The sequence below is a fragment of the Macaca nemestrina genome, chromosome X (genome assembly GCF_043159975.1).
Source record: "Macaca nemestrina isolate mMacNem1 chromosome X, mMacNem.hap1, whole genome shotgun sequence".
In the NCBI taxonomy this organism is placed as follows: domain Eukaryota; kingdom Metazoa; phylum Chordata; class Mammalia; order Primates; family Cercopithecidae; genus Macaca; species Macaca nemestrina.
This window is the reverse complement of record NC_092145.1, coordinates 46,446,262-46,464,264: the sequence shown is the minus strand read 5'-3', so window position 1 is coordinate 46,464,264 and position 18,003 is coordinate 46,446,262.

The following is an 18,003-nucleotide window of genomic DNA, read 5'->3' as shown; positions in this document are numbered from 1 at the left end:
AAAAAGAACAAAGCTGGAGGCATCATGCTACCCAACTTCGAACTGTACTACAAGGCTACAGTCACTAAAACAGCATGGTCCTGGTACAAAAAAGGACACACAGACCAATGGAGGAGAATAGAGATCACAGAAATGAGACCACACGTCTAAAAACATCTGATCTTCAACAAACCTGACAAAAACAAGCAATGGGGAAAAGATTCTCTATTTAACAAATGGTGCTGGAAAAACTGGCTAACCATATGCAGAAAATTGAAACTGAACCCCTTCTTTACACCTTAAACAAAAATAAACAAAGATAGATTAAAGACTTAAATGTAAAACCCTAAACTATGAAGATCCTAGAAGAAAATCTAGGCAATACTATTCAGGACATAGGCATGGGCAAAGATTTCATGATGAAAATATCAAAAGCAAGCAACAAATGCAAAAATTGACAAATGGGATCTAATTAAACTAAGGAGCTTCTGCACAGCAAAAGAAATTATTATCAGAGTGAACAGGCAACCTGCAGAATGGAAGAAAGTTTTTGCAATATATCCATCTGAGAAAGGTCTAATATCCAGAATCTATAAGGAACTTAAAGAAATTTACAAGAAAAAAATAAACAACCCTATCAAAAACTGAGCAAAGAATATGAACAAGCCACTTCTCAAAAGAAGACTTTTATTTAGCCAACAAACATATGAAAAAAAGCTCAACATCACTGATCCTTAGAGAAATGCAAATCAAAACCACAATGAGATATCATCTCTTGTCAGTCACAATGGTGATTTTTTTTCAAGATTCTGAAAACTTTTAATGTACATATAGCAATTTGTACATTATAGCAAAAATTGCATTATTCAAGAATAAGTTACTTGTACAGTACATAAACAATACATAAAAATTTGCAAAATACCTTCTGCCTATAATCACACAAGATGAATCCACTTTTTGTGTTATCACAATGTACTGTATATTCTAACCAAACACTGGATGTCAGATGTGTCCTTAATATACTCTCAAGTTCCTCTAGCTTATGGGAGATATTAGAGCTAATACTTTTGCAATAAAGGACTTAGTCCTGAATAGAAAGCATGAAAGAATCTCAGGCAACCCTCAAGGAAAGGTCCAAGGCCCTGATTTTAGGTTAAGAAACTGTTATGCAAAAATAGTGTTCTCTGGCCCAAGATTTTAATGGCTGCTATTCCTTTCTCCTATGGTCCAGAAGTGATCAAAGGCAGATTTATACCATATAAAGCCATATGGATTGCTGGTCTAATATTCAAAGCAGGTTAATTGACTTAGTTCTTTGGTGCTGGTGACTGTTAGTTTGTTCAATAAAGTCAGATGAAGGAAGTGACAGTGTTGGGAGCTGTCAAGCTGTACTTTTGGGGTCTGTAATTAAAGCTAACTGGAGGGATCGTAGTATCTACTTTCCAATCTGGCGTTTGGAGCCATGGCTCTTGATGGAAGTTGCTGGCTGGGCCTGGTAGGGACCGGAAGGAGATTGGTGGGGTGTGCTGTGCCTGTGGTGGCCTTTTCTTTGTGCTGGAGCAGGCCCAGCTGATGAAGGGGTGTGCAGCAGTGTGGGGCCTGCACCCTACTGGCTGCAGCTAGAATAATGATTATTAAAAAGTCAAGAAACAACAGATGCTGGCAAGGCTGTGGAGAAATAGAAACACTTTTACACTTTTGTTGGGAATATGAATTAGTTCAACCGTTGTGGAAGACAGTGTGATGATTCCTCAAAGACCTAGAACCAGAAATGCCATTTGACCCAGCAATCCCGTTACTGGGTATATACCCAAAGGAATATAAATAATTCTATTATAAGGATACATACACATGTATGTTCACTGCAGCAATATTTACAATAACCAAGACATAGAATCAGCCCAAATGTCCATCAGTGATAGACTGGATAAAGAAAATGTGGTACATATACAACATGGAATACTATTCAGCCATAAAAAAGAATGAGATCATGTCCTTTGCAGGGACATGGATGGAGCTGGAAGTCATTATCCTTAGCAAGCTAACACAGAAACAGAAAACCAAACACGGCATCTTCTCACTTATAAGTTGGAGCTGAACAATAAGAACACATAGACACAGGGAGGAGAACACCACCCACTGGGGCCTGTCATGGGGGTGGCGGTGGGGGAGAAAGAGCATCAGGATAAAGAGCTAATGCATGCAGGGCTTAATGCCTAGGTGGTGGGCTGGCAGGTGCAGTAGACCACCATGGCACACGTTTACCTATGTAACAAATCTTCACGTCCTGTACATGTATCCTGACTTAAAATAAAATTAAGTTTTTAAAAATGATAGCAAGAAGAGTGCCATAAGTTTTCATTTTTCCAAATGTCTCGCTTAACCAAAGACAGCTGGGTTCTCACATCATTCAGCCCACTGTGATACACCACCTACTGTAAACTTGTAAGAGGATGAGGGTAAAAAAGGAAAATAATATTTTAGTATTATTATAAACATAGTTTTGATTTTACGGACACCCTGAGAACGGATTAGAGACCTGCAAAGGTTCCCAGATTACATAGTTAGAATAGTTGTTCTACACTACTAGTGTAGGGAAAATGACACAATATTTATAAAATACTATAAGTTAGGCACTGTGCTTAATACTTTGTATACATTATATATTATTATCCTCATTTTATAGATGAGAAAACAGAGGTTTAGGGCCATTAAGTGGTTCAGATCCCACTGGTAGTAAATGGTAAAGTTAGGATTGAAATCTCGGCCTGTCTGCCTGTAAAGCAAGGCCTTTCTTCACCATACCCCAACCCCAGTTTTGCAGCTAATTGATGTGTGGCCATGGAACCTGCTTCCATCCAGTAGTGGAAAGAAATAAGACTTTACATTGCTGGAACAACTAAGGATTTTACATAATCAGTTGTATTCCATGCATTTGGAATTTATTCCTCATAAAATTGAAAGGGATTAATGACTCTGACAGAATGCAGGCCTTCAAGCTAGCAGAAGTTCTTTCCAAATTTCCCTTTCAAAATCCTTCCTTTCCCTGCGTTTTCAAATCCAGAGCACAATCATCCTCCAACTACCTTTTTATTCCTCAGTATCTCTTGCAGGAAGGGATCGATAAAACCAATTCTCACTTAGGTGTTAGAGATTTAATGATACTCCTCTGAAGAGTATTTTTACTACCTGAGGGTGGGGAATGGCTCTTATTCATCTTTGTAACCCTAGCAACCTGCACACTGGAACTGTCAGTGTCCAATAAATATTGGTTGCCTTTAATGGGAAGTAAAAGGCCAAAGAGGGAGTTTTTGAAACCAAAGAAAGAATGAAATTTCAGTCATCAGTGGGGGAAATATATTTATCAGACCCAACAAATTACAACATACATAAAACTACATATCTAACTGCCTGGAAGGACAACAATATTTGCTTTAATGTAAATGTCCTTTATGTTCAGTTTTGATTTGACTGTTCTAGAAACTCTGGAAAGTATATATTGTTGATTTGACAGTAGTTAACCTTTTAAAATGTTAAAATGTTAAATATTAATATTAAAACTAGTATTTTTGGCTACATTGTTTTTATGCTGTTGGTTTTCTCACATGTATTGGAGAGATCTAGAGAGAGTGTAACTTCAACTGACAGTGATGTTGTTAATTGCTTCTCCCATCAATGGTTTGTCTCTATTGTAGCTTGTATAGCAATCAAAAGAAAGTTCCTAGTTATCTTTTCCATTCACTGCATTTGGAAGTTTGCACTAATCTAAGAGGGAAGAGACCTAATCATTGTGTAGAGGATCAAAATTGGGGCATGGTACATGATATGTATGATCAAACTGTAAACTAGTCTCTCCCTGATATCAATATCAGTTCTGTCTCTAACCAAATTATGTTTACATTGAATTCAGTTTTTGTAAATCTGCAGAGGAATAATGCAAATGATAATTGTGTATGGTAGTTTGTAAAACTGTGTTTTTAATTTTAAATTTGAAAATAACCATGTCAAATGTAATAGCTTCCAGTCAGAATTCATTTTAAAAATGTTGATGTATATTGACTCATAATTAACTAACTCTTTGTAATTCTAAGCCCAATACCGAGTTAGTCCTTGTATAAATAATGATTGATAGACAAGGTTATTAAGTTTTGCCTTGTTGGTATGGCTGCCTTCTAGAAAAATGAAAAATATTAACTTGCTATCAACCTCTAGGAGATACGGCAGTTGTTATAAAATCCAAGGAACAACTTGCTCTGCCCATGTGTTTGTCAGTAAAAGCTCAGTCTCAGAGAAATTCAACTATTAATTATGCAAGTTCTTAGATGTTTGCAATACAATACTACTGGCAGTCACTTTCCATTCATACTGAAGTCTTATTTCTACTCTGGGCTTTAGATGTCTTATCAAGATGGTCAAAAGGAATCATTTATGTGCTAAAATTACCTTAGGTAAGAGCATTTCTATATCATACAGAATATTGAAATGTGACAAGAACTTTCTTTTTTCATCACTGTAGTACATAACTCTGAAGATTTTCCTGATCTAATTGGATTCGGATAAGTAGATTGAAGTAATAGTACTCTGTGGATCTTGCTATGAGTGTTTCTCATTCGACAAATAAAAATGGCTAATATTTTATAGGCACTTTTTAGTAACTTCTTTTCTTCCCTAAAAGCCCCCTTTGGAAGTGAAATACTTCATTACTGCTAACGTTTTCTATTCTGTGGAGGCATCACCATAAGTGTAATGCACTTGGCCTCTCCTCACCCTTTACTATTCCTCTACCATGAGAGGTACAGTGACATGGTTAATAAGTTTGGGAACAAAAACTGGATTTTAATACAGCCCCCTCTTTCTTATTGGATACTATCTACATCCTCTTTTGCTCTTCTAAGAAAAGGACTCCACATGCAACCTGTGCATCCATACAGCATCACCTTTAACTAGACAGAGATAATTGTTAATTCTAAACTTCAGTGTCAAGAAATCCTCCTGACCAGTAACAATAATTACGTCCTTCAACCTAGACTTTATCTGTAATAAAGGCTCACTGTCTTGTGTTATGTCACATGTGATTCAGAATTCACATAGGAAAAGGGTGACTTTTTAAAAATGCCAACACCAGTCTCCATCATCTATCTACTCTGCCATTCTTTCCAGTATAAACCATTCTCTCATTTACCTGTTCATTCATCTGTTCTGTTTTCTTTCTACCTGCCCACGAAGCCATATACTATCTAAAAGAATGACAGTTGTCACTGTTTACTAATACATGGTGTAACCTTGGATCTTACCTAGAAGGAACTTAACACTTTAGGAATTAAACCAAAAGTCTTTACGATTTTGAGGCAGAGTTTTTCCTAGGGCACTGTGAATTAAAAATTTCCCTATCCTCTTTGCCCAAGGGGATTCGTAGTGAGGGATAAGTGACTCCTTTTGTGACTACTAAAATTGAGACCATTATACAAACAATTGCCTAATAAAATCTTCAATTATCTACAAAGTAAAATAATCAGGCTACTTCTTCCCACTTTGAATATATCTATTTTATAACTTTATTTTCCTCACTTAATGCTACATTTAACATATATTTGAATCTTATTTTACTATAAGCAGGTTTAGGAATATGTATAGAGAGTGGATAAAAGTACATGGTGTGGTTTCCTCCATGAATTCCTCCTTTGGAAGACCCTAGATTCATGCCACCCCAAGGAAAGTCTTGATAGAGGAGAACATACACATAAATTGTCCAGGCCAGTGGATACAACCTGGCAAAGAGTGTTATCATCATGCCACTATTAATTTCAGGAATGGCAGAAAGCATGTACTCTGTGACAGCTTTGGATCTGAAAATTCAAATACAGCAAACATTTATTTTGTTCTTAACATGTGCATGACTTTACCAAATGTAGTGAGAAATATGAAGATGCTACCTACCTCGGACAGTGTATTCAATCACATAGTCCTCATGTGGTCTGAAAACTATCCCAGAGTTCAGAGTATGCACCAGAGATGCCAAAAATGCCAGATATCCACAACATATGTGGAGGGCTCCTAGGGCTTAGGACTTCAGCTCTGAGGGTTAGTTTTTAAATATGAAGTCTTAGAGTTGGAAAAAACTTTAGAGATTAGCTAGACTAGACTCCAACTCAACATAGGAATCTCCACTATACTATCCCTTACAAGTGGTCATACAGTTGTGTTTTTTTCCCATATTCCTAGTGATGGCAAGCTAATTACTTCAAAAAGGCAGGTTGCTATGTGTTTATAAAACTTTTGTGCACACACCGGGACCTATCACGGGCAGGGGGGTGGGGGAAGGGATTGCATTGGGAGTTATACCTGATGTAAATGATGAGTTGATGGGTGCTGACGAGTTGATGGGTGCAGCACGCCAACATGGCACAGGTATACATATGTAACAAACCTGCATGTTATCCACATGTACCCTAGAACTTAAAGTAGAATAAAAAAAAAAAAACAAAAAAAACAAAAAACCTTTTGTGTAAAATTGCATGCTATTTGTGTGTTTACAGATGTAATTTAAATATTTATTTCTCAAAACATTGTTTTTTTTGGCAAAGTACTAAACAGAAGCTCATATTATTAGGGCAACAGAAAATGTGGTATATTAAGGTTGCTGAATCAGTTGGTTACCAACAGGGCCCATAAAAGATGATGATATATATGGAATCTCAACCCAAAATAAAAGAAGAAAATTTTAAGGGAATTTTCTAGTATCTTGAAGTGAGTGTACTTCCAGTTAGAGTTAAGCACTGACTGTGTGGCTACCAAAAACCATCTAGCTGCTGTTCTTGAGGAGAAGGTGTGGGTTGTAAAAACATCTCTCTGGATTCTACATTATCTGGGAAGATAAAAAGAATCCACAAAAATTGAGGTAATATTATTTTTTAAAAATATAGAAGTTTTAGTTTCTAATAACAAAGAAAGAACTCAAAGCTAAGACAAGACTGCTAGCCCTTCTATTTTAGAGAATATAGAATTGTATCCACTGCCCCTACAAAAAATACCTTGCTAGTAGTTGAATTTTATTTTTATTTATTTCCAGTTAATTTAGTTTAATTTTTAAATTACTATTTTTGGGGGTATATAGCAGTTGTACACATTTATGAGGTACAGGCGAAATTTTGATACAAGCATGCAATGTGTAATGACCAAATCAGAGTAATTAGGATATCTGTCACCTGAAATATTTATCATGTCTTTGTGTTAGGAACATTCCAATTCTACTCTTCTAGCTATTTTGAAATATACAATAATTGTTGTTAATTATAGTTGCTATTGTGTTACTGAACACTGGATCTTATTCCTTCTAACTATATGTTTGTACCCATTACCTATTAACTAATCCCTTTTTTATCTACCCCCTCCTTCTACCCTTCACAGACTCTGGTAACTGCCATTTACTCTCTGCCTCCATGAGATCATTTTTTTTTAACTCTCACATATGAGTGAGAATATGTGATATTTACCTTTCGGTGCCTGGTTTATTTCACTTCATATAGCGTCCTCCAGTTCAATACATGTTGTTGTAAATTACAGAACTTCATTATTTTATGCTAAATAATATTTCATTGTGTACATATACAACACTTCATGAATCCATTCACCCATTGATGTTAAGATATTTAAGTTAAGATATTTATATCTTGGCTATTATAAATACTACTACAATAAACGTGGGAGTGCAGACATATATTCAATATACCAATTTCCTTTCTTTTAAATATATACCCAGCAGTGGGAATGCTGGATCATGTGGTAGTTCTATTTTTAGTTTTTTGAGGAACCTCCATACTACTTTCCATAATGGCTGAATTAACTTACATTCCCATCAACAGTGTACGAGAGTTCCCCTTTCTTCAAATCCTCCTCAGCAGTTCATACCTTTTGTCTTTTTGATAGTAGCCATATAAACTGGGGAGATGATATCTCATTGTGATTTAGTTTTGCATTTCTCTGATTATTAATGATGTTGGGCACTTTTTCATATAACTGTGGGCCGTTTGTATGTCTTCTTCTGAGAAATGTCTATTCAGATTTTTTGGCCATTTTACATTGGATTGTTTGGTGTTTTGCTGTTGAGTTTTTGAACTCTTTATATACTCTGGTTATTAATCCCATGTCAGATGGATAGTTTGCAAATATTTTGTCCTTTTCTGTGGATCATTTCTTCACTTTGTTGATTGTTTCCTTTGCTATGCATAAGCTTTATTTTTTTTTAATTTGATGTGATCCCATTTTCCATTTTGTCTTTAGTTGGCTGTGCTTTTAGGGTATTACTCAAGAAATCTTTGCCCAGCCCAATATCCTAGAGAGTTTCCTCAATGTTTCCTTTAGTAGTTTCATAGTTTGAGGCCTCAGATTTAAGTATTTAATTCATTTTGATTTGATTTTTGTACATGGTGAGAATTAACAGTCTAGTTTATTCTTCTGCATATAGGTGTCCAGTTTTCCCAGCACCATTTATTGAATACACTGTCCTTTCCACAGTGTATGTTCTTAGCACCTTTATCAAAAATGAGTTCACTGTAGATGTATGGACTTATTTCTGAGTTCTCTCTTCTGTTCCACTGGTCTATGTATCTATTTTTGTGCCAGTACCATGCTTTTTTAGTTACTATAGCTTTGTAGTATAATTTGAAGTCAAATACTGAGATGGTTCCAGTTTTGTTCTTTCTGCTCAGGATTGCTTTGACTACTCTGATTCTTTTGTGAGTAGTTAAATTTTAGCTGAATGTGTCACAGATTTGAAAAAGGGAGAAATTGAAAAACTCTGACCCAGTGAGTTATGTAACATATCTATTAGGTATACAATCTTTTAACCAGAGGGTGATGCTTGACCTCTTGAAGAAGCAGCAGCTTCCTAGAAACCATGGGACAAAGATGTCATGGCTTATAAAAGGTAGTTATGAGGGGAGTGAGAGAAAGTTTCATAGGAAAAGAAGTGAAGCAGAGGAATCACCGTACCACTGTAAATGTGTAGATATAAATATACAAAATAGATAATAATAGATCCAACACTCTAACCACAATGGAGTGAACCAGACCATCTTAAAAAGCTAAGAATGCTTGCACATTATTAGAAGCAAGGGATTGTGCTACAGATTCTCAGAGGAGCCAAGCCTTGTTCACTAGTATTGCCCATAGGAAGTGTAGAGGATGTTGAGAATAACTCAATGAGGCCAACGTGAAAGTGTGCCCCATCTTCCAGGAACAATGTTGAGGATGTGCTATAAAGCCTGCAGAGATATACTAAAGCTGTTGATTACTACCCAATCCTACTGCTTCTTTTGCCACCATAAGAATCAGCCCATTCTCACACTGTTATAAATAAATGCCTGAGACTGGGTAATCAATAAAGAAAAGAGGTTTAATTGGCTCACAGTTCTACAGGCTGCACAGAAAGAATGATACTGGCATGTGCTCAGCTTCTGGGGAGGCCTCAGAGTACTTACAATCATAGTGTACAGCAAAGGGAAAGCAGGCATGTCTTACATGACCAGAACAGGAGCAAAGGTGAGGGGGAGGTGCCACACACTTTTACAACCAGATCTCATGAGAGCTCACTATCAACAACAGCACCAAGCTGGCAGGGATAGTGTTAAACCATGAGAAACTGTCCCCACAATCCAATCATTCCCCACCAGGCCCCACCTCCAGCACTGGAGATTACATTTCAATGTAGGATTTGGGTAGGGACAAAGATCAAAACTATATCATTTTGCCCCTGGACCCTCCAAAATCTCATGCCCTTCTCACATTCAAAATACAGTCATGTCTTCCCAATAGTCCTCCAAAGTCTTAACTCATTCCAGCATTAACTCAAAAGTCTATAGCCTGAAGTCTCATCTAACACAAAGCTAGTCCCTTCTGCCTATGAATCTGCAAAATTAAAACAAAAACAAAAACAAAAACAAGTTAGTTACTTCCAAGATAAAATGAGGGTATAGGCATTAGGTAAATACTCTCGTTTCAAAAGAAAGAAATTGGCCAAGAGAAAGGGGCTACATGCCCCCCCCATGCAAGTCCAAAACCCAGCAGGGTAGTCATTAAATCTTAAATCTCCAAAATAATCTTCTTTGACTCCATGTCCCACATCCAGGGCACACCTATGAAAAGGATGGGCTCCCAAGGCCTTGGGCAGCTCTGCTCCCATGGCTTTGCACGGTTCAGCCCCCATGGCTGCTTTCAAGGTCTGGCATTGAGTGCTGTGGCTTTTCCAGACACATGGTGCAAGCTTTCAGTGAATCTACCATTCCTGGTTCTGGAGGTTGGCTCTCTTCTCACAGCTTCACTAGACAGTGCCCCCATGGGGACTCTATGTGGGAGCTCCAACCCCACATTTTCCTTCTGCACTTCCCCAGTAGAGGTTCTCCATGAGGGCTCTGCCCCTGCAGCTGGCTTCTGCCTGGAAAGCCAGGCTTTTTCATATATCCTCTGAAATCTAGGCAGAGGCTCCCAAGCCTCAACTCTTACAATCGGCACCCCTGCAGGTTTAACACCATATGGAAGCTGCCAACACTTAAGGCTTGCACCCTCTGAAGCAGCATCCTGAGCTGTACCTGAGCCTCTTTGAGCCATAGCTGGTGCTGGAGTGGCCAGGATTCAAGGACCAATGTCCCAAGCCTGTGCAGGGCAGCAGGACCCAGTGCCTGTCCCAGGGATCCAGTCCATTCTCCTAGGCCTCCAGGTCTGTGATGGGAGGGGCTGCGGTGAAGGTCTCTGAAATGCCTTTGAGGCCTTCTCCCCATCGTTTTAAGCCATCAACATGTGACTTCCTTTTAGTTATGCAAATTTCTGCAACCTGCTTGAATTTTTCCCCTGAAACATTGACTTTTCTTTTTTACCACATGGCCAGGCTGCTAATTTTCCAAACTTTTATGCTCTGCTTCCCTTTCAAATATAAGTTCCAGTCATTTATTTGTTCATTCATAGTGCATAGGCTGGTAGAAGCAGACAGGCCACATTTGAATGCTTTGATGCCTAGAAATTTCTTCCACCAGACATGCTAAATCATCACTCTTAAGTTAAAAATTCCACAGATCCCTAGAGCAGGGGCACAATGCAGCCAGGCTGTTTGCTAAAGCATAGCACAGCAAAAGTGACCTTTACTTCTGCTTCCAATAAATTCTTCATTTGCATCTGAGATCTCAGTCTGGACTTCATTGTCCATATCACTATCAACATTTTGGTAACAATTTAACCAGTCAACCAGTTTCTAGGAAGTCCCAAATTTTCTCTCATCTTCTTGTCTTCTTCTGAGTCCTCCAAACTCTTTTAGCCTCTGCCTAAACTTAAAAACCTAGTTACCATAACAGCAATAACAGAAAGAGAAAAAAATCAAAGTTTAAAACTTACCTTGTGATTAACACAAGAAAGCAATTTGGGAGAGGGCTAGTCACAATATTTGTGTCCACAAGTGTTTGACACTAATGACTAAAGACAATGTAAGACAGTATAAAGACAATAATTATTAAGATAAGTATAGATATGTTTGAAGAGGGTCCTTAGGATGAAGAGACTCAAATGAATGTCTTTGGATGATCAAGTGAGGGAAAATGGGAATAACAAAAGGAGGGCAGGAGAAACCCCATCTCTACTAAAAATACAAAATTAGCCTGACCAACATGGTGACATCCCATCTCTAGTAAAAATACAAAAAAAATTAGCCATGTATGGTGGTGCATGCCTGTAATCCCAGCTACTTGGGAGGCTGAGGCAGGAGAGTCACTTGAACCCAGGAGGCAAAGGTTGCGGTGAGGCTCCGAGATGGAGCCATTGCATTGCACTCCAGCCTAGGCAACAAGAGTGAAACTCTGTCTCAAAAAAAAAAAAAAAAAAAAAAAAAAAAAAAGAATCTTTTCTGCACTACCCATTTCCCTTAACCTGCAACTGAAGATGCAGTACTGAATCCTTTGTCTCCCTTGGTTAGTTGCCTGGAAGCCGGGATGGGAGCACCCAGGCTCTGAAAGTGCTATGCTCAGAGCACCTTTACCAGGACTCAAACAGGAGGGCTAGGTGAGGAATTTTCTTGTTAAAAAAAGTGTCCTGTGAATAGAAGGTATTGGAGGTTGGAGTTGGTCGGGAGAGATGGGGGCCGGTGGAGGTGTATGCTGGAAACTCCTTTTACATGTAGCTTATCTTGTCTCTACATCTCTGGGGTGCCAGGTAGCAGAAGGTGCCACCCACACAGCCTACTCCATCCTGGGAACCAAGTCTTGGTGTTATTGGGTTACCTTAGGTAGAATAGTATTCACTTCCTTATTACTCCTTTTGTCAATCTGGAGGATTTATAGAGATTCTAAGGAGGAATATAATTTTGGGTTTGAGTTGGCATCTAGAGATGGAGGTACTTATCCCATACCCCAACTCCTGCCTTACTTTAGGAGCAACTATTGTCAATGGGCCTACTTGCATCAGGACTACAAGACCTTTTGGGGTTAATGATGAAGAGAATTTGATGACTGGTGGTCAGGCCATAGGACAATAACACTAACAGTCCTGATCAAAGAGAAGATACAAAGCTTACTGTCACACTACTCCCCAACTTCTGGGAAAGGGAGTCATGGTGTCAAGAGTGATAAAAGATTTTACCCAGAGGTAGATGAGAATTGAGCGCTCTGGACTATATCTTGACTCACTGGTTCATTTTTGGAAGGAGTACTTTTGAGTAAGATATAGAATAAGTAAGTAGGTAAAATGTTGTCTAACCTAGGTCCTTACAGTTTGCCCCCAAGGTCTTTAGCAGATGGGAGTGTGAACTGAGGAGCCAGATTACCCTGTGAGAGCCTCAGGAAAAATTGCAAATGTTACTGAGGTGAGTAGCTGCCCCAACTCAGCCGGAGCAGAGAGAATAGGTTTAGCCAGTGGTTGTTTTCCTCAGCTGATTCCACAGAGACCACAAGGATATGCCACATTTCAGAGCAGTTTCACAGCTGGTCCCTGAGACACCCACAAGCTGCCTATACAGCAGACACTTATCTTGTGAGACCAGAGTAAGTGTGGAATATCATCTGGCTGTTTCAGAGGGGTGAATGGCTGGAAAGAATTTTGCGGGAAGGTTGCAGGGGGGTATTGTGGGTGAGAAATGAATCAGTGACATAGTGCCTACATAATCACAATGATGTTGGGAATTTAAAAGAGAGTATGTATAGTCATAGGCAACAATGTCGGGATGGTTGTAAATCTCTTCAAAGTAGCAGAACGATTTCTCACCTTCTAAAGAAGACACGAATCAGTATTTGTGGGCTATATTTATGTACATAATTGATCTTGGACAAAATGGTGAGGGAAGCATGTTTGATACTTTGGTCTACTCATATTTTAACTGAACCAAACAAATTTGTGAAAAGGGGTGTCTGTGTGTGTGTGTGTGTGTGTGTGTGTGTGTGGCTTGTAGTATTTAGCACATAGATTGGTTCTGGAGGTCAGATCTTGCTGACTTACCAGGACTCTCCTCCCTCAGCTCCTGCTCATCACCACCCAAACTGGGTTTCCTGCTTCCCCTTCCTTTACGCCTTGTAGATTCTCCTGCCTTCTCCAACTTAGGTGCCTGGCCCTTTTCTCTCTCAGCTTCTTTCTCCCTGCTTCTTTCTTCTTGAGTCATATTTCTCTGCACTCCCTTCTCTGTACCCCTCTCTCCCACTCTCTCCTCCCTTCCCTCTTAATCCCCCTCTTGTTTTTCTTCCTTCTGATCCATCTGCTCAGACCTCCCAGATTTCTCCCCTCAGGGGCCTCAGTGTTGACATTCTGCTCTTTCCTTTACTTCCTCCTAGTACAGGCAGAAAAGAAGAAAAAACTTTTAAGTCTTTACACAAACTGCAACTCCCCTAATTCATTCTGATTGCAGGGTGATGGTTGGGGTGGGAGAAAGGGAGGAGTTAAAATCACTCTGAATTAATGAAAAATCTAAGTAGTAGAACAGTTTGAAAGAAATGTGATTGTATTACTTTCAAATGTATCCAGTCATATTGCTAACTGAAAGAGAATCTAAGAGACTCCTATAAGTGCTTTAACAAAAAGATAAGGATTATTTATAATTATTTAAATATAAATGAAGGTTGTTTAAGGCCCTCACTCTCACTTAAATAGGCTGACATTTCCCTTATTTACACTTAAATCTATGAGCAGACCCCTTTTCTTAGCCAAAGGTAAACTCCTGTTATAAAGGATCTTTACAACAGTGATTTTCCTGTCACTGCAGGTGGTCCATTATAACAGTGCTTTGTTGATCTGGTTACTCAAATAGCTAACAATAATGCACAGCAAATATTTTTCCTGGTCCGTATCTATTTAATAGTTATTCTCTACAGAGGTGGTGAGCTCTTTTCCATTGCAGGTGGTAAACAGGAGAGGGGAGTGGAGATGAGTTATTCTGGAACTGACTGATGTGGTTGATGTATTTGCCTATCTGTGCACAAAACTATGGTTGTCTGTGAGCACGTAAAGAAGGGAGGAGGAGTTAAGGAATTGTGTGTATAGTAGCAGATATAAAGAAGTCTCATGTCTTTGTACATGAGGACACGATAGATACCTAGATGTGTGTTTAGGCATCTCAAATAAATTTGTTTGCATTGGGGAATATGTGTCCGAGATCTGAGTGTTTAGATAGATATGAGTGCATGTGAGCAAACTTGTATAAACATTTGTGTAAAGGGTAAAGTTTGTGAAAATTGTAGTTTAGCTCTGTGAGTAGCTGAGCATAATTTATGTGTGTGTGACAAAAAAGTGCTCTGTACCAGTATTTCTCAAAAATGGTTGTGAGAATTTCATTAAGTCCTACTCCTCTACTAATGCAGATCCTTTGAGTTCTCTTTCACTATTTCTCCTTTATTTTCCTCTCCATGATTAATTCAAATGCCATTCTGAAGTGTGCTCAACACATAATTAGATGCTGAAAAAGAGCAGTTGGGGGCAACTTGCAGAAAAAGCCCTGTAAGTGTGACAGTAAGTAAGGAGAGTATCCTTTGTTGCGTTCAGCAGTTTTAGGCTACAGGACTCCTCAGGTAATACTCCTAGTGTCTCCTCAATGCCCCTGCAAACAGCCAAGTACCAAGGTGACCTTGACTTTCTTAGTACCAGTGATCTTTTCCACCACTTCCTCAGCCCTCTCATGGGAGGCTATAACTTTAGACTTTGTTGCCACTCACAGCTCTTCTACCTCCATGGCTTTCCCCAAACTCTGAATTTTGGTCTCTCTTACTATAACTATAATGAAACTATAATTCATCCATTTATTCAACAAATATTCACTGACAGATATTCATGTATCAGATACTGTTCCAGTTATGTACAATATATCAGTCAACAAAAGAGACAAAAATCCCTGCCTGTGAGCTCATATTTTAATATGGAGAGACAGACAACTAGCAGTGAACATGAAAAATATGCAAAGGATACAATATGCTAGACAGTGATGAGTGCTATTGAACAAAGTAGAACAAAATAATAGAGATTGGGAGTGTACATATGGGAATGGGTATTACAAATTGCAATTTTAATAAAAATAGTCTGAATTGCCCTCACAGAGAAGGTGACGTTTAAGCCAAAAATTGAAGAAGCTGGGAGAGTGAATTATGCAGATTTCTGGGGGAAGAGCTTTGCAGCAGAGGGACTAGCTAGTGCAAAGGTCCTGCAATGGGAGCATGCCTGAAATTTATTAAGGCATAGGGAAGATGCATAGTGGGTAGAGCAAAGTGAGCCATTAGCAGGAAATGTGATCCAGAAAGGAAATGTTGAAGGATGGGGCGGGGGGAGAGAAAACACACTTAAGGAGCTTGGAATATTGTAGGCCTTTATGGAATGTTAGTTTCCTTAACTCCTTCCCACTCTCCTTTAGTACCACATGACTGGCCATCTCACCAGGCAGATTCCGTGAGGACTCTCATGGTTTCTATCTCAAAATCTTTAATTTCCTCTGTTCTCTTTCTTGATATATTCTGTCTTTAAGAAATAATTGTTTCTCTCTACTATAGTTTCAGTGTTTGTCCCTTTTGAAATTCATGCTGAAATTTATTTGCCATTGTAACAGTTATTAAGAGATGGAAACTTTTTCTTTCTTTTTCTTTTTTTTTTTTTTTGAGACAGAGTCTCACTCTGTCACCCAGGCTAGAGTGCAGTGGCGTGATCTCTGCTCACTGCAAGCTCCGCCTCCCGAGTTCACACCATTCTCCTGCCTCAGCCTCCCAAGTAGCTGGGACTACAGGCGCCCGCCACCACACCGAGCTAATTTTTTTTTTTTTTTTTTTAGTAGAGACGGGATTTCACCGTGTTAGCCAGGATGGTCTCAATCTCCTGACCTCGTGATCTGCCCATCCTGGCCTCTCAAAGTGCTGAGATAACAGGTGTGAGCCACTGCTCCCGGCCGAGATGGAATCTTAAGAAGGATTAGATCATGGGGGCTCCTCTTTCCTGAATGGATTAATGCATTATTGTAGGGATGGGTTAGTTATCTTGAGAGTGGGTTGTTATAAAGCAAGCCCAGCCCTTCCTTTTTTTCTCTTTTTTCATGCACTTGGTTGCTCCTTCACCCTCCTTGTGATAATGTAATAGGAAAGAGCTCACCAGATGCCAGTACCATGCTTTTGGACTTCCCAATCTCCAGAATTGTGAGAAATAAATTTCTTTTCTTTATAAATTACCCAGTTTTTCATATTCTGTTATAGCAACAGGAATCAGACTAAGACACCTCATTATTGCCAAAAGCTGACTCCTCTGTACCTGTTTTCTATATCTCCGTGTCTTCCCACTGTTCATCCTCTTTCTTGCCTGTATTTTCAAACACTCTCTTTCAACTGGCTCCTTTCCTTCTGGATACAAGTATACATGGCTTTGGTCCCATAAATAAAACACCATACCATAAAATACTTTCCATTAACCCTACTACATACTCAAACTACAGCTTCGTCTCTCTTCCTTATCAAATTTCTTAAAAGAGTTATGTTGCTTTTCCTGTCTCAATTTGCAATTTGACTTCCCCTTTAATTTCTGTATAGAAGCTGAACTCTGGATGGTAACTAATATCCTCTTTCTCATCAAATTCAAAAACATATTTTTAGTTTTCCTTTTCTTAATCCCTTTGTAGTGTGCTTTGATGAAAAGAGCATAGACTTCAGCTCAAAACTGATGTGCATTTGAATTCAAATTCTGGCCTTACCTTTATGTCACTTTTTGAGCCATAGGCTTTGTTTTTTTTTTAATCTTTGAAAAGGGGTTGATTATATCTACTTTGTCAGGAGTTGTCAAGACTAGAGAAAAGGATGTAAAACACCCAGTATATAGTTGGTACTAATTAAGTTATTTCTACCCACGTTTTGTAATTGCTTTTTAAAATCTCTTATGTGGGACTTCCTCCTCCTGTCTCCTTAGAAAGATTTCCATACCTCAAGATTGTGCTCTTGGACCTATCCTTTCATCATATTGTACCTCCCCAGTGTCTTATGTACTACCACCACTTCAGCTAATGTATTTGTCTAGATGTCTTTCACACCTAGTTCGAGATACCTAGAAACCTCTTCTAAATGCCTGATGTGAATTTCCAGCTTAAAGTTCCATTCCAGTATGTATTTTCTGGGATTCTGCATTCAGGATAAGTGAGAGCAGAATTTGAGATGGGCATGGAAAGAGAGACAACTGAGGCATGGTACTGAATTCTAGCCTAAAGAGTGACTTGACTAAGTCAGCAAACTAAAGGGGTTCAGAGAAGTGTAGTCACAGGATTTGAATTCACCATCTGTATGAGGGATGCAGTAGAGCAGAGAAGTTAAGCCAGGGAAGCCATTTAAGAATGTATTGTAATAACCTACATATTAATGTATTTTAGAAAGAAAAATACAAGTTAAAATTCAAGGAGTTTGCAGAGAAATGAATAGAAAGACTTGGCAGTATACTGGATGTAGTATAAAGATTTAACAGGGATTAAAATCATTCCACAGCTGCAAGGATAGACACTGGAAAATTAATGGTACCATTGGTGGTAGTGGTGAGGTTAGGAGGAATTCT